Here is a 24,488-nt window from a genome sequence, read left to right as displayed (position 1 = left end):
AGTTGAGGGGTTCAAGCCTGTATCTCAAACTCAGCCCCCACATAGCTTTTCAAACCCTTATTATTCTATCTGGTCTGCTCAGAAAAATGTTTTCTCATTCATTTCCTTGTTTTGAAACAGAACCTCAGTCATCCAACAGAATTCCTCTGCAGAGACAGCAAGAATATCCCAGCAGGAATGCTAAGTAATGATGACCATGCTTGGGAAATGCCACATTACCATAAACCTCCACTTTTGGACATAACCAGTACAAAGGGCAGTTTGTATTTTGCTAGCTAAACCCAGTTAGATAGTGCAGATAATCTGGAAAGCTTCTCTAAACAAACAGGAGCACAACACTGCAATTGTAAGCAGAAGCACATACATACACTGTACAAATGATATAAAATAAAATCAGTTATTCAATACTGTCTCCTACTGTGAAAAGTTAAAAGAATTAAACTAATATATGAAGTCTGCTTGATGCTTGTTTATTACTAGAATTTATACATATACACAAAAGTCTGCAGTTCACTCACACTTGGATTTCCAAACATGTTATTTACTGGTCTCCCACACCAACATTATGTGGTCTACCACATAATGCCTGTTGGCTTAAAAAGAGGAGGAGCAACCCTGAATCATACACTACTTGTACGATCCTGGAAGCCAAATGCACAAACCCAAAGCTATTCTCTGGAGAGCTGTAGGGCTCAGAATGTAACAAGGTAAATGGTATAGAGGCAGCTGTAAGGAACTTGAAAAGCCAAAGAATGAACTGCAGCTTGCTGTATGCTAAGTCCAAACAGACATAAATCTTGATTTCAAATGTTGTCATCAGGACTTCAGTGCCAAGTGGAAACAAGAGTGATAAAAATCTATTTTCAGAAGCACTTTGTCAGGCTCAGGTCATGCACCACAAGAATGTGGTGTCTGAAAGGGGAATCAGCCTGGCAGGCACACTTGCTACAGCCTGCTCTTCCCACACAACCTGCACTGCAGCTGTACACGGGCACAACAGTCACCACAAGATAGGAATTGCAAAAGTGCCTGCTCCAAGACCAGCACACCCTTCTGGCACCCATGCTAAAGAGAGAATGCATGGGTAATGCTCAATGATCTCATTGTAAGCCAGCCTTGGGGAGAGGAATGGTGACATATAAAGATTAGATACACTTTTGACTGCAGATGACATTCCATTAGCCCAGGCCAGGACAACCATGTACATATCCACACCGTAATCACCCCAACACAGGCAATGACTTACTGATGAGGTATAAAGCAATGCAGCTTAACCATCCCCATCACTGGATCACACAGGCACCAGACATCTCTTTTTCCAACATCTTTTTCTAGCAAAGACTTAGGCACAAACAGGAGAGCCAGGAACACCTGAGGCTGGAAACCCTTCACTGTGGCCTTTGAGCCAAGGAACACATCACCTTTGAGTCCATCATGCCCCAGTCAAGTGGCACTCTATGCACAGGAAAATCAAAGCTTCACTTACCTAGAAGACAAAAAAGAGAGAGAAAATATGGTTAGTGGATGTTCCTGAAACATACAGATGCTGCTTATCTTTATTGCCCAGGTGATTCCCACATCCTGGCACCTTGTTAGGAGATTCCTGACATATTAAGAAACAGGAGTGATCTATGACAGCTCTCTTAGCATGGCCATTCTCTCTCTTCCCTGCTGTAATTGGTCCATGGTGCCATTTAATTTTGTACAGATTATTCATTAAGAAAAACAAAACTGAGCAGGTGTTTTCATCAACATCTTGTTCTATTAAAAAAAAATAGGAGAGAAAGAGAGAAGGAGAGAAAGAAGCTCCATAACAACATTAACCACACACGGATGGGCACAAATTATTCTGACTGTGAACAGCAGGGTGCAGGTGTTGAAGTCTACCAAAAGAAACTGCAGCAAGAAAATACGTTGTTAAGGGAAGGATGGATTGAGTCACTCTGCCTTGTGGTTCCCTCATGTACTATCTTAACTGCAGCTGCAATGAAAGCGTTGGTAGTCTTGGTTTAAAAGTAGGCAAAGTAGGCTCTGCCATGGGGTGGAAGGAGGGAAGAGATGATATTGAGGTCAGTGTGGTCCCTGCATTTCAAGATTTTCCTGAAAACAAAGCATCTTGGTGTGCAACACAAGGACAAAAACCTGATGTGTCCTGCAAAAGATCTATCACTTGAACAAGCCAGAGGGAGGACATAAGGGAGGGCTCTTAGGCAGGATGAGAGGAAGCTATACAGGCCTGAAGCATTATTATGCCTTTCTTTCATAGCAGTTTCACAAACACTCAGAGTGCAGCAAGGATGTGTCACATTCTTGAGCACTGATTTATAGGTCTATAGCCAGGACCAGCAATCAGTCAAAGAGGACAAAATCTTTGCAAGGAATAAATAACTAAAGAAAGATTATATATTTATTTATTCTCAAAAGTTAACTTCCCTCTGAGAGGTAACTCAGATTTCCAGAGATGAGGGAAAACTGATGATACCGAGGGTCAGATCCTGAGGAAGTAAGAGCCTCCTTTCACCAACAAAGTCAAATCAGCATTTCCATGTTCCAAAACTGTGTGTCACATTTTCCCCTGCTTGGTTCTACTAGTCCTGGATAGCACAGAGTGGCGCTTAAACATCCCACACAAGCTTCACCCACCACCATGGGCTGCATTATTGGAACTGTAATGGAATGTAGCTTCTATTACAGAATTCCCTAGAGGAGATGAAGCCAAGCTTGCACAGTATGGGAAAAGGAAAAATAGATTAATATACATTCATGGCACATTTGCAAAGAGATTACTTTGCTCATAGTGAGATTTGCACCTGTATAATTGTATCACTTTCAAATTAATCGTAATCATACTCTCAACCAATATATGATCTACAGAGTAGGCCTCATCCTTGGACTCTCATAATCGGGATAAAAATAGCTGGTTCTGAATGCAGTGAGATTTCTGCTGGTATGCAGGAGACAGTAAATCCCAGCTGACCCACTAAGCCTTGGTATTTTGTTTCTGCAAAGCCCTGGCATGGCACGTATCATTGCATAAGTAAGACCTGGTCTGTGTGACAGCAGCACTGTAACATTTAGCGATACGTGCCTTTGCAGAACATGACAAAAGTAGCACAAGCCTTACTTTTCTGAGGAAAACTTAAGCTCAAAGAGCTGTTAAGTGATTTGCCAGCAGCTACATCATGCCTCTGTCACATGGAGAGACACGGGACCTCTAACTCTTGGCTTCCCTGACGTGCACATTTAATTACTGGGTATCTCCACACAGGAACAGCGACCCGCAAGCCCAGAGCAGCATCAGCCTGAAGCCTCCCAAGTGCCGTGTCTGCCCCTCCTCTGCCGTCCCCTCCAAATGGCTCCCAGCGAAAGGCGGATTTCTTAATTGTGTTATTAGCTGAATTATTAATTGATATGAAAACAGCATTTTACTGGGCATAAAAAGTCATTCGGAAATGAGATAAAATGTTCTCAGCGCTGCCTGCCTCCAAGCAGAGCTGGAGCGAGGGCTCTGACAGCTTGATTATTATGCACATGAGTGCAATCTGGTGAGCTTCCAACACAGGGAGAGCGGAGTCCCCCAGTACTGTATCCATCAGGCCACATCCCTCTCCTTTTCTATTTCTTCCCCCTGTCACTGCCTGCTTTGCATTTATGTGGGAGACCTCAGGGATAAGTTTTTTCTTTCTAATCCAGCTGTCATCACTGCAGAGCTACTAATTATAGCAGCAGTGGGCAAATAGTATTTTCCCTTCAGTCCTACACTAGGAAAGACACACTTTGTGCCTCTTTCCCAAAACATCCTGCACCCCAAAAGGATTGTTTCCCAAGACTCTTCTTGCTGAAAAGAAACGTCTTGCATTTCTCTATCTACAAGTCCCTTGTGTTCCACTGTGGAAACAGTGGCTTGTACACATTTATATGTCTATATATACCTTTTTCTACAAAACGTTCCAGTATATCATTACATAGTAGGGATTGTGTGCATATAGTGTGCATAGTAGGGATTGTGTCCATATCTCAATGCCCTTCCAGCCTTTGTTCAAAACTCTGTCATTGGACATGATACCACACCAGACAGACCCTTTTCCCTGGTGCTGAGAGGGGACAACTCAATGGATGGCTCACCACGTCATTTATTCCACTCCCTGGGCCCTCCCCCTCTCCCATCCCCTTGCCAGCCCCCCAAGGCCTCACAGAGCTGCAGCAGGAGCAGAGCTGCCTGGCAGATGGTATCAATTAATTTTGAACCTCTGTTAAACCCCCACAATGTGCATCCTTGTGGTAGAGGAGTGATAAACCTTCGGCAGTCCCCTCCCCTACATTTCCTGACCCCTTTCACTGTCACCCCATCAGTGGGAATCCACCCCCTCCCCCCGACCCACATCTCTAACACACAGCCAGAGGAGCCGGCAGACACCAGTGATCAATCCTGTCTCCTACATGCAAACCTTGTAATTTAGCAATAACTACTCAACCACCATTGACCTGCTAATTAATCCATGGATTTTTTGTTGTGCCTTTAATTGTTGGCCCCGATATCTGAGTCACTTAGACTGCTCACTCTGCTCAGAGCCTAACCAACTAAATGCTACTTCAGCTCTGTAGTAATAAAACACTGAAATATATTGACTCCCTGCCAGCTCTTGCGCTCACTCTCTGCCTCTCTGCTTGCTGGCTGAGTGCTGGCGTGTGAAGGGAATATAGAGAGGGGAAAGCATCAGCCATGAGAGATGAAGTTTGGGACACAGGTGAGAGAAAGCAGTAATCACTCACCAGTGACAGGCCACCAAGGACAGCCTCTGATCCCTGCGACAGCCCTGCTCTGAAAAACTCAAACACGCTGTTCCTCCATCCCAAGTGGACTTGATGGCTCTGAAAATTCACAGGCATACTGGATCCTGCCTCTTTTCTGCTTTCCACCCCTTAATGAGGAAATCCTTTTCCTCATGACTATCACTGTCACACTCACTATATATGTGTTTGACACAAAAAGCCAGATGGAATAGGCAAAAAAATGACTCCATAGAGTGGAGAGCCACATCTGTATTTCCTTGCTAGCGCTGTCCAAGGATCTCTGTGCAAACATGGATGAATCACCGAAAATGCAATTTTCTGAAGTGACTTGCACTGCTTGGTGCCTTGCACTGATTAGAAATTTTAGGGGATGGAAATGGTAGTTTGAAAGCCTGACATGGCAGGAGCTGCAGGCCCTTGGCCTGCCCGAGCAGTGACTGATTGCAAACCAGGCCCTCACAAGAGACATCTGATAACATGGAACACTGGTGATGGGGGTGGGACAGAGATGAAGGGAATAATGGGTGACAGTTTGGTGCTGAGGGTAGAGAACTAGGAGCAGGTTGTTAACCCGATCAAGAAAATTCTCCATTTTCATTTGGTTAAAATCAAAATGGAAGCCCTGTCAGCAGCAGCTTATATTTACCCTCCCATATGAAAATAAAGTGGAAAGTGATAAGCCCTTACAATTCCTGCCATAGCTTTCTGCCTTCACTTTTGTTGTGGCTGATCTGTAGTCCTGAGCCCACCTTGTGTCCTGCTGCAGGCAGGCACACCACACTTACTGCCCTCCCAAAGAGCCCATGGGCTCCCTTTGGCTGAGCCCCAGGAGCAGGCCAGCAGGAGGTGGGAAAAACAGACAGCAGGGATAAAAGTCTATCTTAGGGCACTGGTGAAGATGAAGTAATTCCACAAAGCCTCTGTGACTTCCCCACGCTGGCACGTGGCGCTGGCAAAATGAGCAGCAGTGCCCCTGAAGAGCATGGTCTCAGCACAGCTGGAAGGACTCCAGGGAGATGGGGTTGCACTGGCCCTGTCACAAAAACCTACCGTGCCCCCTGCACCGACAGTATATTGACACTGTGACCGCAATTCAGTGGCTCAAAAAGCATTCTGCTAGCACACCCGAGACACTGTGACAAGGGCGCAATGGCAGGACAGAGGCTCCTATTGTCAGAGAAGGCTATTGGGAAAGCAGCCATATGGTGGCCCTATACTTCCTGCTCCGAACACCGCTGTTTCCATGTAAACAGCAAGTGTTCCCAAGCCCTCTGCACCCCCCCATCCTTTTCTGTTTGTCTCTGCAAGGAGTGATGCCAGAGTATGTTTGGGGTACAAAGACTGGCCAGAACAAGGCCTCCCAGCAACAACAGGTCACACTGGCAACTCCAAGGGGGTTTGGCAGCAGCATTTCTAAAAGTTTCCTTGAGGACTTCCTGAGATCTTATTGTCCTGATCTGCCCTCTCTTTTTTAATACTGCAAATAATGTTTTTGAAATGCAGGTTATTTGGGGTAATTTATGATGTCTTTCACTGCCAAGAGAGTCTATCAGCAGTGAATTTCCTGCTGGTCAACACTTCAGGACATTGAACAAATAGGATTTTTTCTGTGTTTTTCCAAACTGTATAAAGGCAGCACAGTTGTCTGGGAAAAAGCTGAGAATTGCTTGTTTGAGTGCCGGCACAAACTGAGTTTGGAGATGCTGCACAGTCCATGCAAAATATCTCAGTGAAAGAATGTCATTTTCCTCAATAGCTTTGTCACTGAATTGCTTGATCAAAGATACCAAAATTAACTGAGTCGCCATAGGCGTGAGAAGAAACATTTTCTCTCACTCACATTCGATACAGTTCTTTTACAGAGTAATTATGACTGAGAGAATAATTTCCATCTTTACAAAAAAGATATGGACTACAAACAGCTCACCGCTTTTAGGCAGGATGGACCCTCACCTCATGTTTTAGTGGAGAACTGTTAACTGGCTTCTGTTTGGAATCACACGGCTTTACCATCTTCCTGCCAAGCATATGGGAACTATGAATGAAAAGAATCTAATGAAAGAATCTAATGGCTGGAAGATCAAGACCTCAGATTGAAATCTTCTTGAAGGGACAGTTTTCAGTCTGTCCTAAGTCTCTTTGCCTGCTATCTAGTGAGCTGCCTTGTCCAAGACAGGAGGATGGGGACCTTGTACCTGATGGTGCCCGAGAGCCAGATGCCAGCCTCAGGCAGGACAATAAGGATCATTTAAAAATTCGGTAGCTTGCTTCCTCTCCCTACTCACATGCATTCAGAAATCAGGAGATGTTGTACTGCTGCATCTCCCTGCCGTCCCCATGTCCAAAACAAGTCCTTAACACCAGGGGGCTGTGATTTATGGAAAGAACCTCCACACTCATGTTCTGCTGATTAAAGTGCTACTTTAATGGAGTAGACCTCAATGGAGTGCTTTAATCCCTAGCTGTGAAAACAGACCTTTGTTTAAATTAAACCTCAGCTCTTCCCTCCACAAAGAGACAAAAGAACCTGCACCTATGTTACTTCAACTGCAAGAACACTGTGCTGGGCAACAGATACAGCACATCAAACGAGCCAAACCACGGTGACTGGGCCACCTTATTTCCAAGTGAACACATTCTCAGAGAGGAAGGTTGTTTGCATGCAGGGTTTAAATTTAATTCATCCCCTAACAGCTTTCCAGTCTATCTTTGGGGTTTGTCCTATGGAGGTGCTACCTCCTCTTCACTCTGGAAGAGCATCTTCCTCTCAGCACTTCACTGCTTTACAGCAGTCAAGCCCTTTGCATCAACATTAGGTTCTCCTTGGAAAAGGAAGAATTATAGAGTGAAAGAAACAGTAAATTGGTTTAGGACTGACACACAATGCTCAGCTTGATGTGTGATCTCCTATATTCCAACAGATCAATTAAGGCTGTTAAGAAAAATATCACTGCTTGGGACATACACAGGCAATAACAGCATGTAAGAAAGAACCCTGTAAGGAGAGGGAGCAGCAAAATGGGAGCTCAGAGTATTTTTGCATCTGTGGTTGTTCCCCAGGAACTCTAGGCATTTAAATCCATCAGCAACATCCCACCTGGGCATCTTGCATGTGAATTTCTATTCACCAGCCTTCCTGACAGGAAAGAGTAACTGTGCTCATTTGAAAGAGAAAAACAAGATTCAATAAATTCCTCAAAATCAAACTTGAAGCCTCTAGCAGAGATGAGAATCAGAGACTCTCCAAGTCTGGCATACACATACAGTTTGTATCAGAAAGTAAAACAAAAAGTTGGGGGTGTTTTGCTTTTTGATTTGAGTCTCTACAGTCAATCCTACAGAATGAGTTGGATCCTTCCCATCTTAGGCAGAGCCAGACAGCTGCTCTATCTTGTCCTCATACCTCAAAAACCATAACGTTCACATCATACTATGACACCACAATAGCACAACAGCATCACAAGAGCATTTCCCAAGTTTCCACCTCTCTGCCTGTGAGAGGGAACTTCCAGCACGGCTGGGGGAATCTGACAAAGATGATTTCAGCAGAAGGGATCTGCCTCATTTGAATTAAATCTTAGCCACCACTTCTATTCAAGCAGGTCCCACCTTGCTGATGCCATATTGTCACCACAAGATCAGGATTAGTTTTAAAATTCTGGCCTCCTAAAGCAGCACCAAGCTCCCTGCAGCCTTCCCAGGTATTTGACCATGTTCTCACAGCACAGGAAAAAATTCATCTCAATTGAAAGACTAGGGTATAGGAAGTAGAGTGGCATTTCCCAAGTGTCCTCCCCTCAACTCATCGTGGCAGAAGGAGGGAGTGGTCCTGTTCAGAGAGAAACAGAGTGACTGATTGCATCCATGCCACTGAAAGATGCTGATGAGAAAAACCCAGGCTCCTGCCTGTCATATTTTCAAAACCCCCAGACACTGGCTTAGAGTCTTTCCTGTCACTTTCCTTAAGCCTCTGTTGAGGAGGAAGAGTGAAGATCTCAGAGACAGCATTTAGAGTCATAGTCAGTTCGGCAAGAGACAATTTTTCACCCCGTTAAATCCCTCTGCAGAATATTATCTGCCGGTTTTCCCTCTTTTTTATGATTTTCTTATGATTATCTCCTGCTGTTTCTGTCCTCAGCAGCCAAATAAATAAATAGCAGTGTAGCTGTCAGTAGCTTTAGCTGAATAAGAAGGCCCTGCAGACAGCCTAGGTGGGCTGCCCCCTCCTTGCCTTCAGCTCTGCTGCCCCCAGGTAGATTCAGGATTCTGAGACCTAATGGCAAGAGGGAATGGGAAGGGGCTAAGAGTGCAGACACTCAGGCACTTGCTTCTCTGCCCACGTTTTGCTCTGAAGACTGGGACACATCACTGTCTCACCTGCAAAAGATGATGATGATGATGATGATAGTAATAATAACAGCAAGTTATGGAGGAGAAGGGTTGTGAATATTTAATCTACGCTTGGAGTATGTTTTTATCATAATCCAAAAGCACAAATGATAAAGAAAAAAACAGTGCCAGAGAGAGATGAAGAGACTTACATGGGGTCATAAAGCCAGCCTGTGGCAGAGGCAGAAATAAAACCCAGCCCATCTGATAGCAAAGCACTGGCATCTTCCCCATAAAAGAATTCTGCTCTTCAAAAATAGAAATGTGCTTGTTTCTCTTGTGCATGTGTTCTCTCCTCCTTTCTTCCTGCCTTCCCTACTTTACCTTCTCCCATGCCTGGTTTATTTGTACAACAGTTGCCCAGGTGTGCTGAGCACTTCCCACACAAAAGCAAAGACAAGATGTCTGTGTAGGGGGACCTACGAGTCTGGCCACTGTGTTCATTCAGAGCTCAGGAATTCTTTTGCAGACTCATTTTCTACACTGCCTAAGGATTCTGGCACCTTTGGGGCCATATTTAATTCATCTATTCATCTCCTGTGACTATGAGATCTTTTGCAAGTACTGATTCTGTCTTTTTCATGAGCTTGATGCTCAGATGCCAGGCTTTTCTCTTGTATTTATAGTTTTCTTCTTCTTCCTACTTAGACAAAGCTCTGCCTCTACTCCAGCCTCCATCTTTGGTCCTACTCTTTATTGCCTTTTACTCCTCTTTTGCTTTCAACATTATCTTCCTCGTTTTTACTTTCTGAGAATTCTTCTCTTTACCTCGACACAACCCATTCTCTTTTATCATAAATGCATTTAAATCCTTCTTCAAATACACTCCTCAGCCTCCACATCTGTGCCCATGCCTCCTGTCCTTCCCACTTCTTAGGCATTGCTGGATCTTATTAAATAGACACCTTTCTAGGAGTGCAATAACATGATTAACTTCTCACTGCATATATACCAAACTGACTTATTTTTAACATAACTACTGGAAGCTAAGTCTCAGGGCAGTGTCAGCAGCTGCAACAAACCAAAGCCGGCTAGTTTTGGACAATGTGAGATACCTTAAACCAGCAGTTGCTTATTTGATTAACATCCACTTTTCAAGGAAAAAAGCATTTACTTCCTATTTCTGCCACCTCATCATATAACACATAAGATAAAAAGGCATAGGAAGGGTTAGAGATCCATGTCTAGGTATCTACTATTCCATGAAGATGAAAAGGTCTCACACTTCCAGCCCCTCTCTCAGTATTTTCCAGACTTCAAACTAGAGTGCTGATGGGAACAAAAGAAAATCTACTTGCTTGGGGAAGAAGAAATTTCTTACTCTTTTTTATATAGATGGTGTGATTTAAGCAAGCAAAGAAGTGCCAACCCACTCCCAACTGTCACAGGAACTGGCTTTTTTTCCTGACAACACTTTGAGAACCCAAAGTTTTTGAAGACATGAAAACAGGGCCTTTGTGCCTTATCTTGCTTTTGGATTGCAATCTCTTTCCTAGCACTGGAAAGAGCAAGGATAAGTCAGTTCCTTTGCACCTATTTACACAAATTTTCAGGAGCTCCATCCACTTGACACAATCTTTTTCAACTACTCCATTCCCTCTATTAGGCACCATACCTACTGTGAAGGATTTTGTTGAGCTTAGGTAAAAACTCAAGCTATGATCATTAGAAGACAAAATCACTCCTCATGAAATTTGAGATCACAATTCTTCCAAACTTTTTACATCCACACAACAGGTCAGTGCAGCAACTTCACAGAAACTCTAGGCTGTGCCTAGATGCCCTGAACTGCTGCAATACAGGCAGGCAACTGGACACGTGCAAATACCAACAATCCCAAGCTTAGGTTTAAAAGCAAATTTTAATTTCCACCTTTTTTGTAGTTGTTTACTTGGTTTTAAACACTTTGATTTCTCTTACCTATTGCTACTAAAATTTATAAAAATAAATGTCCTCAAGCTGCAGGGCTGAGCAGATTTGTACCCTGCTGCAGGAAACCTACATCCTCCAAACCCTACAGCTCTCCTAACCCTAACTCTCCAAGCCCTTCATTTCTGCTGCTTCTCCTGGCCCTGTGCACCTCCGCTCTGCTCCTTCCCCCACACCTGTGAGAGCTGGCACCCTGCTATCAGAAAGGCTCCAATTCTCGAAAACTTGGAGCCAACACAAGCCAGAAAGAAGAAAAAAGCAAACAGGCCAGAGAGGCTGAGCTCTCTCTTTGTTGAGAACTTGTAACTGCTTATTTTTCTCACAAACTGAAAAACATTGCCAACATTGCCAAAACACTTTGGGTGGATTCCAGGGAGGAATCTGTGGCTATTACCTGTGCAATTTCACCACCTCCAGGGAAGGCCAAACCATTCTGGAGCTGCCTGCGACGAGTCTGAAGCAGCTATGGGCACAGACCTTTCCTCAACAACCACAAAGCTCCTCAGGTAGCTCCTCTACCAAAGCCTGGGGCTGCTGCTTGGGAATCCACCTGTCTCCAGAGAAAGCCCAGAGGCTCCAAGTGATGGCTCGGAGAAGTCCTGGAGAGTGACAGGGCATGGACCTGCCTTCAACACAAAGTTCTTCAAATACCAAACTAACTAGGAAAATTGTGTTGCTGCTACCTGAAACATTAGTTATCTCTAAAAAAATCAAAACACTCTGACAGATGTATGAAAAAGCCCTGAATTAAAAAAAAAAAGGAGAGCATGAGCCCCAACAACATCCTGCACTGCCTTCCCATACGGCAGGCTAAGGCAAGGGCAGCCAAGTGGAGAGCTCTTTCCTCAGGGTATAACAAGCAGGAGCTGCTGGAGCTACAACTAGGCAGAAGTATTTTTGACAGGGATTAAATCAAGAATATTTAGGAACAGTCTGGCTAGCCAGAGAGAAAGCAGCCATAATGGGTAGTTCAGCCTGCCATACATTCCACCCCAAGGACAATCAAACCAAAATAATTACTGCTATCTCAGTACCTAGGTCTCAGCAAACATGCCTTGGGATCCAAACCACAAAGCATATCCCCTCTCATGGGAGTTCTGCAGCTCTTCCTCTGCTTTTTCTATGCTTTACAGCCTTCTGATACTACTTCATTTTGATGTCTTAGAGGTGCCACCCTCCACCTCACCAAAAAAAAAAAAAGAAAAAAAAAAGTGATACCCTAGGTGAGCAAAAGGATTTGAAAAAGGGAAAAGGCAGGAACACTGCTACAGGCACAGGGACACACTGGGAAGAATGGGGTGTTGAGTTTGTTACAAGGTCAGCCTCAAAACTCACCCTTGTTGCTCCAAGTGGGCCTTTGGCTGACAGGGAGGGGATCAAGGACCCAATTTCAGAGCCTGTTGGAGAAGATTGATTGGCCTAAATCCTTATGGTATCCTGGGTCACAGACTGACAGGGGCTGTCTACAGAGTCTGGCCAGCCCACAAGGGTGTCTGGGCATCAAACATAGCTGGGTGGACAGCACAGCACCAGGGAAAGCAGGAGGGCAGGAGCCATTGGAGAGCTAAGGCTACTGAAATGTTGGCAGGCAAAGCCAGCACTGCAGGACAGCAAGCCAAAGGGAAACACAGATAGAGCCCAGGCACTGGATGGGCCACAAGAGAACAGTGCCATGAGCAATAGAGCATGGAGAGACTTCCAGGAACAGTAGCCAGCACCAAACCTAAGAGTCCACCCACTGGCACAAAGCTGGAGAGCTGGGCAGAAGCCCAGGAAGCAGACAGGAACCATGCTCTTGGGTGAGCCAGGTGATGAAGGGGAAAAAGCAACTGCTTCATGAAACCTCAACTTCCAGACCTTTTACACTCAGCCATCCTCTACCCAGCCCCAGAAGCTGGGACTCCAGAGGAAGAATCTCCCCAGGCAGAAGATAGTGGGGTAAAGCAGCGAGAGCACCCTGTTTGTGCTGAGCACTGGTACAGATCTGCTGGGACACTGGGAGGTTTGATAAAGGAAATGAAGAACACACAGTGGGACCATGAAGCCATTGTGCTCAACCCCATGGGAAGACAGATCAAAACTGCAGACCCTGCTGCAGATTTTAGTACAAGGCACAAGGCAAGGGATAGTCACTGAACCCCAGAGACAGAAAAACAATCTTTAGGCTGGAATACAGGTGCTGGCACTCTAGAGCAGAAGCAAAACCACCACTCCCTTTTCTGCAGCAGTCATCAGGCTTATATATTGTATTTGTGTTTGTTGCTATTTTTTCTCCATCCACATTTTCCTGTTACCAAGAAACTCAGTTTGGAAAGCTGTTGCACAAATATGTTTCTTCTTACCCTGTTTCTGCCACGGATCAGCTCAGAAATGAGTTTTACCCCTGTGACCTCCAAGAAGATTTCACACTTAAAGAGTGCTGCTGAGCACCTGTCACTACAGAAAAACCAGCATTGAACCACTGATGAAGAGCTTGACTGTGCCTTGTTCAGATAATACCTTAACTGGCTTCAGTGAAAGCATTGAGGGAGTGCAGTGAGCAGCCTCCATCCCTAGTGTAGAAATACAACTGCCACTCTCATGGAGCTACAGCTAAATGGCAATTGAGCTGTTCCCTTCCACTGCACTGTCAAATGTAATTTACTCCCTGGCATTGTGTGATCAAGCAAAGGATGGGCAATAACATACACAGCAGCTTATCCCAGAGAATGGCAACTTCACCTCTTCAGCTTTTAACTGAGTCTGACTGCAACTTCAGACATGTATCCGTATCTCTGCTGCAGTGTTCCCAACCCCAGCACTCTCATGGTAAGATGCAAAGAAGGCAACAAAGGCCTTTGGTTGAAACTGGGGAAATTAGCATGACAGTAAAGGTAAAATCCCAAGACTTTGCTATGGAAGAATAAAAGCTGTTTAGAGCATTGTGTAAATTTATGGCAAAAAGAAATAAAGGTGAGTTTTATACATTCCTGTTATTGCTTGTACATCTTTGCAATAATGTTTATTGACATGTTTGAATGGAGCACGAGCTGTAGTTCAGTTCAACTGCCTGTGAAAATGGGACATTTGTCAAGAAACAAACATTACAGATCTTAGCAGCTCTTCTCTTCCCTGCTATTAGTTGGGAAATACTAGAAAAGGTCAGAAGCACCAGGGAAAAGGTATCCACCAAGATGCCCAGGGTGCCTTGGCTAGCAATCCCTGAGGTGCAGAGAGGCACAGCTCAGCAGGTTAATGAGGAGCATCTTAACTTTGCATTGACACACATGCACAGACTAAAAATATGCATGCACATCAATTTCAGAATCCCTATGGAGGCACAATAAAGTTAACCTTGCATGGCCAGAGAGATAGACTACAAACCTGTCTCACTGAAGGCACTTGGCATGGCTTTAGCCAAGGCACCCTGTAAGAACTTGGCCATGACTTCCCTTGACACGCAGAAATGCCCTTGCTCCTCCTTTCCACCAAGCCCTGTTCCATGAGGTGAAGAGCCTCTTTTAACTCCTCTGAATTTTAAAGACCCCTGAAGACATGCAGCACATTTAAAATTCATTAAATGCAAAAGACATTCCTTTCAGGAGCTACCATGTCAGAACTGAATGCCCCGAATTTTGACAAGGCTTGGACTCGGCTCCAAGTCTGGTTTGCTACCAGATGCAGAAACAACATCAAGTCTTTCCACACCAAAACTTTTGTATTTGAATCTCTGTGCTGAGCTCTAAACAGCCAATGCTTCCAAATGTTATCATGCTCTGTGATTCTGCTTCAGGCACGCTTCACCTCCCATCGCCTTATTTACACTAAAAACTCTTGGTATGGGGCTAATTCTGCTCCAAAAAGGCATGGCTACCACACAGCTCATGCACTTTGGTCCCCTCTCTGTAGGCACCACTCTCTCACCTTGTCCCAGCAGCAGCTCTGCCGGTACTGCTCATTCCTGAGTGAGAATTATTCCAGTCATACATCCTCTCTGCATGTGGCACTCGTTTCTGGACAAACCAGACCTGGCCCTGTGGTCCCCTCCCTCCCCATCCTGCAATGTCACTTTTCATTAAGCTTCATAAGCCATTCAAGTGACAACTCTCTCTGCATTCATTGCTGCACCAGCCCAGGGAGCATGAATGGCCTCTGGTTAACACTGCATCACTGCTGTGGCTTTGTTTTTGTGCATGTTGATCAGAAATTACCTGGCTTTAGAGAAAGTAATTTAGTGATAAATGATTGCTCATTCAGAGGTAGCTAGTTTCAGCCATAGCTGCCAGGTATTAATCTATTTGTCAATCCTTTCAGATCTTCTGCACTGATGAGCAGCTCCCAACTCTGGAAAGTGAAGCCCCCTCTTTAGAGGGCGGGGAAAAGGGCAAAGAACTTATTCCACACCTTTTCAGCTACATTTGCCAGGTGCTCTCAAAGCAAGGAGGACCAACTGGGAGGGATTAGTGAGGGCCAGGGTTCCAGCTTTGACTTTCAAAAGGGCTTTTGGACAGACCTCAAAAGCAGGAAGAGCACAGATTAAAGTTTCAAAAGTACCTGGAAATGTCTGGATGAAAGACTGAGTGGGAATATGCCAGCTCATATAAAAAATTCAAAATTCTTCTACTATTACCAGCTTTCACAGAATGTTCAACAGGATCATTTCCACAATTAAATTTTTGGACACAGAGGAGCTAAAATTTAAGTGAGTAGCTGGACTACTCACTCAAGACATACAGCTCTTAAGATGCAGTTCCTTTTCTGCAACAGGAATTCAAAGTTCAGGCCTCCTACCTTTTCTGAGCAGTTGTACTGCTCTTTGGTACAATAACTCTTTATATGGGAGCTTTACACTCCTTTTATAGCCACCAGTGATTTTCCCTAGGAGAGAGGAACCCAGAAAAACAACTACAACTTTCCAACACCAAGACAAAGAATGTAACCTCCAGTTTCTTTAGGGTATGGCATAAAATCAGTCACCCAAGCCTGCTTGTTTGCAGACTTCTCACAGCTTAAATGAGGATTGGCACATGAAACTCACAGGTCACACTGCACCTCTCCAGGTAAGAGAGGAGCTCCCAGAAATCATGGGGATGAATCTGAACTCTACATGGAAATACTCCTGAAATTTTATGGCACATCATTTGATATGTGGATCTAACTTTCACATTTGTGGTGCCCAGATGTGAATATATCACAACATTCACCAAAATTTGAAACTTGCAAGCTACTTTCATCATGCTAATCAGAATTCAAACTCTGGAAAAAATTAATCAATCTTGTGTTGGATTTAGTGTATTGCTATAGGACACTAAAAAAACCCATGACTTTAAATAATTGTCTGATGAAGAAGTTTGAAGAGCAGACAGATTTCCAAGCCATTATCAGAGTCCTGATAATGAACCACACTCACACAGTGGTCTTCACACAAACTCCTCTTGAAAAAAATTGCAATATTTTGATGGTGTTTCCTGATGCACTGTGTGTAAGGGTTCCTGGAAAAAACTGCTTCCTTTTTGTGCCAGGAAATTTCTTATTCTCATTTGGAGCAAAATGTCTGCATGTTCCCTTTCCCTCCACTCCCTGCTGGGCTGCACTCTTATTTTCTTGAACCACACAAGTTTGGAGACTCCAGTGGTGAGCCAGTGACAGATCGTGAATGCCTTACTGAACCCTGCAGGTAACAGGGCAGCATGCACGTGTTGTCTTGAAAGCAGATAGACAAGGCAGGTGAGACTTCTCCACCAAACCTCTCTTATTTCCAGCCTACCCTGCTTCCTTCTGTCCTCTCCTCGCTCTTTTCTTCCTCTCCCACAGTCAGGGAGAGTCAGTATGTGGAAATAATTACCTCTAACTAGGCCCTTAATTCCCCTCTTCCTTCCCCTTAGCTGGGGTAGAATTAATTTTCTTCATAGTAACTTGTGTTGGGCTGTGTTTTGGATTTGTACTGGAAACAGTGTTGGTAAGAGAAATGTTTTAGCTACTGTCAAGCAGAGCTCACACAGGGCCAAGGTCTTTCCTGCTCCTCACAACACCCCACCAGTGAGAAAGCTGGGGGTGCACAAGAAGCTGGGAGGGGACACAGCTGAGACAGCTAATCCCATCTGACCAAAGGGATATCCCACACCACAGGACATCATGCCCAGCATAGAAAGTAGGGGAAAATTGGCTGGAGGCTGCTGCTCAGGGACTGGCTGGGCATCGGTGGGTTAGTGGTAAAAAACTGCTTTCATTTGCATCAGTTGACTATCTTGGGTTTTATCTATCTTGTATTAAACTTCTTTTATCTCAACCCACAAGTTTTCTCACTCTTGCTCTTCCAAAACTTTTGTTTCCCCCATCCTGCTGGAGGAGAGTAGCAGAGCAGCTGTGTCACTCTTAGTTGCCAGCTGGGGTTAAACCACAACACTTGCGACCATGTCTCAGGCAGAGCCTTAATGGCTGTTGGATAAAATGGCCTGGGGAGAAGCAGGGCTGCCCTTCCAGTTGCAGCTGGGATGGCTTCTCCTCCACTCAGACGAGGGATGATGATGAGGAGGGATCACCTGCACTGCCTCTGGACCTCAGCCGTGACAAGCGGCCGCGGGCACAGGCATGCTGCCCAGAGCTGCCCGGGACTTGCGCAGGTGCGAGGGCACTGGCGGAAGCTCGGGCGGGTTCCCACGCCTCGGGAGTGCCGCCGAGAGCTGTTCCCCCTGCCTCTGAGCCGGCAGGTTTACAAGGCTCCAATTCCCAGCTACAAGCACTGCTCCCCGTGCCAGGGAAGCAGCGGCGCGTGCTGTCATTCACGCGGCTGGAAGGCCGCTCCTGCCAGCGTCTGTGGCTATCGGACCAGCTGCTCGGGGCTGGGAGCAGATGGCAGCATGGCACACCTGACAGGGAGCAGACCTTCCAAGGACGAAGGGGGAGGAAGAGTTTGTGTGCAGCATGGCCAGCCACAATTCCCAGCCACGCAAAGATGGAGCACATGTACCCACCTCTCCCTCTCTGCCACCCCCCAAGCTGTAGGAAGAGATTTTCACACGAGGGTAAACCTGGACAGGTCTTATTGATACCTCTGCATTTGTACTTTTCCTGCCTCAGACAAAATGCCCTTTGTTTGATCTAATTACCAAGCATATTGAGCTAATTATCAAGGAAAATCCCATTTCAGCCTTTTCCATGAGATGTAAGAGCAGTTTTCAGGTCTCAGATACTTTAAGTCTGCTCCACCCCCCAGAAACAAAAGCATTGGAAAAGGCGAGAGCTCCAGTCAAAGGTGAGCATATTCCTTCTCCAGACTTAGTCCATTCTGAAAAGAGGTGAGGACAGAGCACAGGCTACAGAAGTTAATCCCAGCTCCAGCTCCTCATCTTCCCATCTCTTCCAGATGAATTAACGAAATGAACAAATACGAAACATCACAAAACGCAAGAGATATAAAACAGTGATTGTGTCGCATACAATCCATCGTGAAGAACTGATATGTGAGCACACATACATTTAAATATTTGAAAAGCATCTTTTACAATGAATATCAAAATGACTTACAATCCAAGTCAGAGAAAAATGCCCTTACTTCTCCCTATCTCCCTTTTCTCATTACAGAGATAAATCCCGGGTGCATCTCTCAGTTGCAGAGGGAGACTGAAGAATATATATATAAAAACATATATATGTGTGTATGTATAAAATATACAACAGTAATAATCTCAATAATTTTAAGAGAAGCTTGCTGCATAATACAGGAAGTCTGGGAGACTCTGGGTAATAGCTGGTCTCCCCCCTCCCCTTTGGCAAAATGGGAGGGAAAAGATACCAGGGAGCAAATGCATAGGCTTGTATTGTGTATGAGAAAGTGAAAGGAAGGCAGGAAGAAAGGAGCTGGAAGGATGGCCACACACATGTGCCAATAGCTTGTGGTCCAGCAACCATGGACAGTCAGCACTGTCAACATCAAGGATGTGAGCAATTCCTATCCCAAGATTTTAAAACACGTCAATTATAGAGCTCTTTCCATTGCATTCTTGGTTTATAATGAAAACTGAAATGAATCCTGACTTCAGAAGCTCAGTCTTGTTTGTTTTTCATTTTGTTTTGTTTCTTTTCTGCCAACTCCCCCCAGCTACTGTGGAACTCAATCAAGAATCTTGGCAGTGCTGCTACCACTGCAACCATGCTGCTTCCACACATCACAGGGGATGATCTGACTTGGGGGAGTAATTCACACTCACATACACTGAGATGGAGAGATGTTGCTCTTTTAATTAGAAAGCTACACCTCTATTCCCAACTCTGGCCACACCTGAAAACATACACAACAGTACAACTATATCTCAATGTACTTGTCACATTCTCCTCTGCGATTCCCAAGAAATTCACAGATGATTTACTTGGTCAGATTTTGTACCTGAACCTCTCAATTTTGAAGTGCTTTTCCCAATGTAAATACATATATCTGTGGATTTTGATCTGAATGCCTTCACTGTCAACATGCGAGCCCTACTGTATGTGCACCTCTGCATCAGCCCCCTGGTACCATGCAAGGGCCCGCAAGGCTGCAACGCCCTTCAGTGGAGCAGTGCCGTGTCCTGCCTACACAAGGCTGAAAAATCCTGTCAGTACTCCAACAAACATTCACAACCCTGAATCACACCAACATCGTTAATCAGGGTTCTAGAAAACAGAAAGGATTCCCAAACAATAAGAAAAGTTCATTTCCCCTCTTCTTTTTGTCATTAACGAGCCTCAAGGGTGGTTGCAAGCCATATTTTCAAGCCTTGCTCTGTCACCAAAACCACAAAAGGTTGAGAAGAATTTACTTTCAGAAGCAGAGGCATCTGGTAAAGCACAAATTATCATTGAGACACATGACAAAGAATTCCAGAATTGCTAGTGCTGCAATTGCCTTCTGTATAGAAACCAGGAAAAAAGACAGTCCTGTGAAGTGGCTTCTCAAAGTGTCACAATAAATAAGGGGGACAGTGAGAAATGCAGCATAAATCTCCTGACCCACAAATGTGCTTTTCCAACCAGACCATGCTGTCATCATAACATGCACCCTCAGGACCCTGTGCAGCCAAATGAATAGTTCTCTGTTGCATTTTTAGCCATGCATGCAGCGGATGCCAGAATTCTATAACTGCACTTGCCATGTACGGAGCACAGAGTCACCTCCTACCGTGGTGCACCTCTATGTTTACACAGGTGTACACACATTTCCATGAATGTATCCAGCAGCAAAGCACAGTGCCTGCGAAGTTATAAGCACATGCCAAAGCTCCCACATGTGCAGGATGCCAGAGCCCAGCACATGCACCCTGGATAACTGAACAGAACCCTGTGCCTTGGCTATGTCTCTTACTGTTTGAGCTTTGTAAAAAGTGACAGACACGTGCACTTCTCCTCAGCTTTGCCTCCCAAGTATAGCAGTGCTTTCATGGACCCAGGTGTTGAACAAATGATCAGCCAGCTGTAATGTAACTTTAAATGCAAGTTTGTGTATTGGCTCTGGGAACAAGACTGAGAGATGCAGTTGAAAGGAACACAGTCAGTCTGAGTACAGGATCTGCATAAATCACTGTCCAGTATATTCATTCCTATTGACAGATTAATTCCTTTCTCAGGTTTTGCTTAAAAGTGTACCACTGAATACTAATAACAGTTCCCAGAGCTGCAGTAATGTCACTCAAAGCAGGGTGAAAGATGCCGGAGGGAATGATCTACGGCCTTCTTGACGGGGGAAGCTCCCAGCTGCTCCAGCTCCCTAGGCTGGCAGCTGGCAGCAGTGAGTGGAAGGAGCCACCTCCTCACCCTTGCAAGTGGATGGGATTACCCAAGTCTCTAATACTGGCAGGAGACTGCTCTGTAAGAAAGAGTGCAGAGACTCTCTTTTAGACCTGCAGGAAAACCTCTAAACATCTGTCAGAGTAAAACTGGAAATAGCAAAGCAAATCTTCACCTCCCCCTAAAATTAGCTGCATTTGCAACACAGAAAGGCTGCTGGCCTGAGAGACTAGGCAGGTAGCAGAGCAGGAAATCTCTGTAATGTTTCCCAGCTCCAGATGATTTCTTATGTGCATTTCATTCTCTGCACCTGAAAAAAAAAAATGAATGCAAGGATATTTTCCCTTAATCAAGTCTCCCAGCCAAGGTGTCAGGCACAGAGAAATCGCTTGTCACTCCAGTGCTTCCCAGCATGCACTCACTGCACCAAGGAACAGAGGGCAAAGGGATTACAGAATTAAACGATACTGGTACAGCAGCCAGAAAGTGGCCAAGATTTACCTGTCACTCGGAAGAAAACTCCATTTCATTTCATGATTTACTAAGAGTGAAAGTTAAAGTGGTGGGGCCTGGCCAAGTCCTGGGATCTATAAGCAGGCAGTGTCAAACCATCAGCCCGCGACAGTTCGGACCAGGCAACTTAACCTTTCTCCGGGCAAGGCAAGAGCAGTGGCAGGGTAATCCCTTGGTTCAGGCTTAGGACAGGCTCCTAGAGTCCTATCAGACTTCATCACTGCCTGCCAGTCAACTGAAGGACCAGCCTCAAGCACTCGCAGAGGACCAGAAGAGGTGTTTTCTGGGAATATGGATAATGGCATTAGCCTGGCAGGGCTGGAAAGGTGGCTTCCCATCTTCATGGTGTTTGAATAAAGACAGCAAGTCTGAAGGGAAATGGTTGCTTAAGGGGTGAGCAGCCCACTGGATTTTTTGTTGATGACAGCACCAGGACCAGCCTGGCAAGATCCATCACAGGTGAGGATGAAGTGCAAGAGCAGAGAAAAAGGCCCAGCTAGCACACTTCCTCTACTCTATCTCTCCCTTTCAAGCTAGCTGCTTGTACCAGGCTGTCTCCAGCACCAGAACTGTCAGGACTGTGGGAGTGATAGTGCTGCATCTGCCCCTGATGATGACCAATGACCCTTAAGGTAAAATTTCAGCCCATATACTTTCTTTAGTGAAAACACTCTTTTTTCTCCCCCAAGAAAAGTTTTGACCTTTATCACTACTAGCTCTCTACTCCACTTACTCATACAGAGATATGATCAAAAGCCCTTGGGACAAAGACCTCAAAAATAACATCTTGCTCTTCTATTTCTTAAGTGCACACCTCCATCATATTTCACCTCATTAGACTTCCCTTCTCCTCCTACAATCCATCTGTCTCTGTCTGTGACGGCTCCTCTTCCTTCTCCAAACTGTCCTTCCCAGTTGTACACTGGCTGGACGGTCTAATCAGAATAAATACGTATTACACCTTCTTTGCAAATTATTGCAGCTTCTTTGATACAGTTTCACTCTCATTTCTCCCCACACTTTTGATCATGGTGCTTCCACTCCACCAGAACTGAGAGCTCAGGACAAGTGATGAGTTCCTGCTAAAAGACAAAAATCAGCAATTTCACAGGTACTAAGGGGAGCACTTGGATGAAAATCGTAAGTTTGCAGCTGGCTGGCTGTTTTTCTCTAGTTGGCTGAACCAAACTCCAGAGCTGGACAGCCCTCAATTTGGAGAAAAACCCAGTTCACTTGACTCTATTTCAGGTTGTAAAAAGCGTAACTAGAATGCTTTTAAAAGCCAGGTGTACCTGAAGGCAGATTAATCCCTAAGTGCCATGAATCAATGCAATGTGGTTTCATACTGCAACGATAACCATTCTCAGGCTCTTTATCTGTCAGCCAGCTTTGTTCCTATTGATTGCATCCCATCCTAAACTCAACAGCACCTCAGTGCCAGCCAGGGCCTCTCCTCTACCCCATGTCAGTGCCAAGGGCACACTGCCTTCCAGCTTGATGTAATGGTCCCAGCCCTGCACAGCTCTGAGTCCACAAGCTTCTGCCTGCTGTCCTTATCACAGTAATTTTGATGCTCTCCTATGTCCCCATCTTTTCTCATTCCTCCCTTCCATGCTAGATGCTGTGCTTTCTTCTATTTAGACTAAGTCCTTGAAATCCACAAATGAATAATTACCTTTATCCTCTTTCTGCTTCTTCAGTTTCTTTCCTCAGCCTTTCTTCCTTCTCTTCCTGACTCCATTCACCTGAATCTCTGCCTGTACTCACACCATGCATTTTAATCCCTGACACTTCTCTCTCATGCCTTTCCCTGCTTTCAAGCTCTTCTACCAGTCTTTTGCTTTTCCACTTCTATAATCTACTCTGAATTGTCTTGTCTCTGCCATTTCTAAGTAAAATTGAGACTGCCCATGAACACTTGAAAGGTATCTCCCTGGATTATTTTTTTTAAATCTTCCAAAACAAGCCTCAAGGCTCAGTCAAAGCCTATTTGCCTAAGAGTAGCTACACAAAAGGGCTTGTGCCAATTGCAGGAACAGTTAGTTTTACACACACACACACACACACACACTTGTCTGTTCTGCTTTCTCTTCAAACACAATAAAATACTACTCAGATTCTCTTCCTTATCCTTCTGTGTGGGCCACTGCTAGGCAGAGCTGAAGGGTAAACACAGATTAACTGGTTTACAGCACTCTGATTTGGCCAGCACAGGGCTTCTCAATGTACATTCACAGCTGTGATACACCAAACACCACATAATTTATCTTATTTATGTTGCAGGTAAACTCTTGAGACTGCTTATTTTAGATAAAAATTTGTGACATTGCTTCTGCAGAAGTGAAGCCAAACACAGTGTTGGTGGCAAGCTGGCAGTACAGCCAGTCATCTTACTTGGGTGCAATATGTTCAATCAAGCAGTGGATTTGACATTTTTGCTTCAAAATTCACCTGCACACAGCTGGAAAACCAAGGGGCTAAGCCTGGCTCCACAAAAGAAAAAACATGGCCAAATGTGGTATGTATCTTGATAAATGGGAAGACCAGGGGATTATAAAGCAAAGAACTTAGCTTTGGTTCCCAGAACAGACAGGAACAAATAACCACACTACTTTCAAGCACCTGCAAGATAACAAGGAGATGAGTAACAGGCAACATGCACTTGTCAAGGAAAATCATGTCAAACCAATCTAATTTTCTTCAGTGGAAGGGTAATGGGTCTTGTGGACAGCAGAGAAACAGTTTAGTCATATATCCTGACCTTAGTAGGCTTTCTGGCACCTCTTCTCCAAACATCCCTACAGGCAAGCTCAGAAAATATGGTTTGGATGAATGCACTATGAAATGGCTATACAACTTGTTGGAAAACAGCACTCAGAAAGTAGTTACCAATGGCTCACTGTCAACATGCAAGGATACAGCAGTGGGGTTTCTGCATGGATATGTTGACAGTCTGGTGATATTCAATATTTTCATTAACAACCAGGATAAAATCTGTTTATTAAATTTGCAGATGGCAGCAAGCTGAGCCAGGAGCACATGTGGAAGATAGGTATGGAATTGAAAAATTATCTCATTTACAACATGAACTGATAAAAAGTTGAATAAATACTACATGAGCA

The sequence above is a fragment of the Melozone crissalis genome, unplaced genomic scaffold, assembly GCF_028551555.1.
Source record: "Melozone crissalis strain CALT ecotype California unplaced genomic scaffold, PUWL_Pcris_2 ptg000008l_1, whole genome shotgun sequence".
In the NCBI taxonomy this organism is placed as follows: Eukaryota; Metazoa; Chordata; class Aves; order Passeriformes; family Passerellidae; genus Melozone; species Melozone crissalis.
This window is presented reverse-complemented; position numbering follows the sequence as displayed.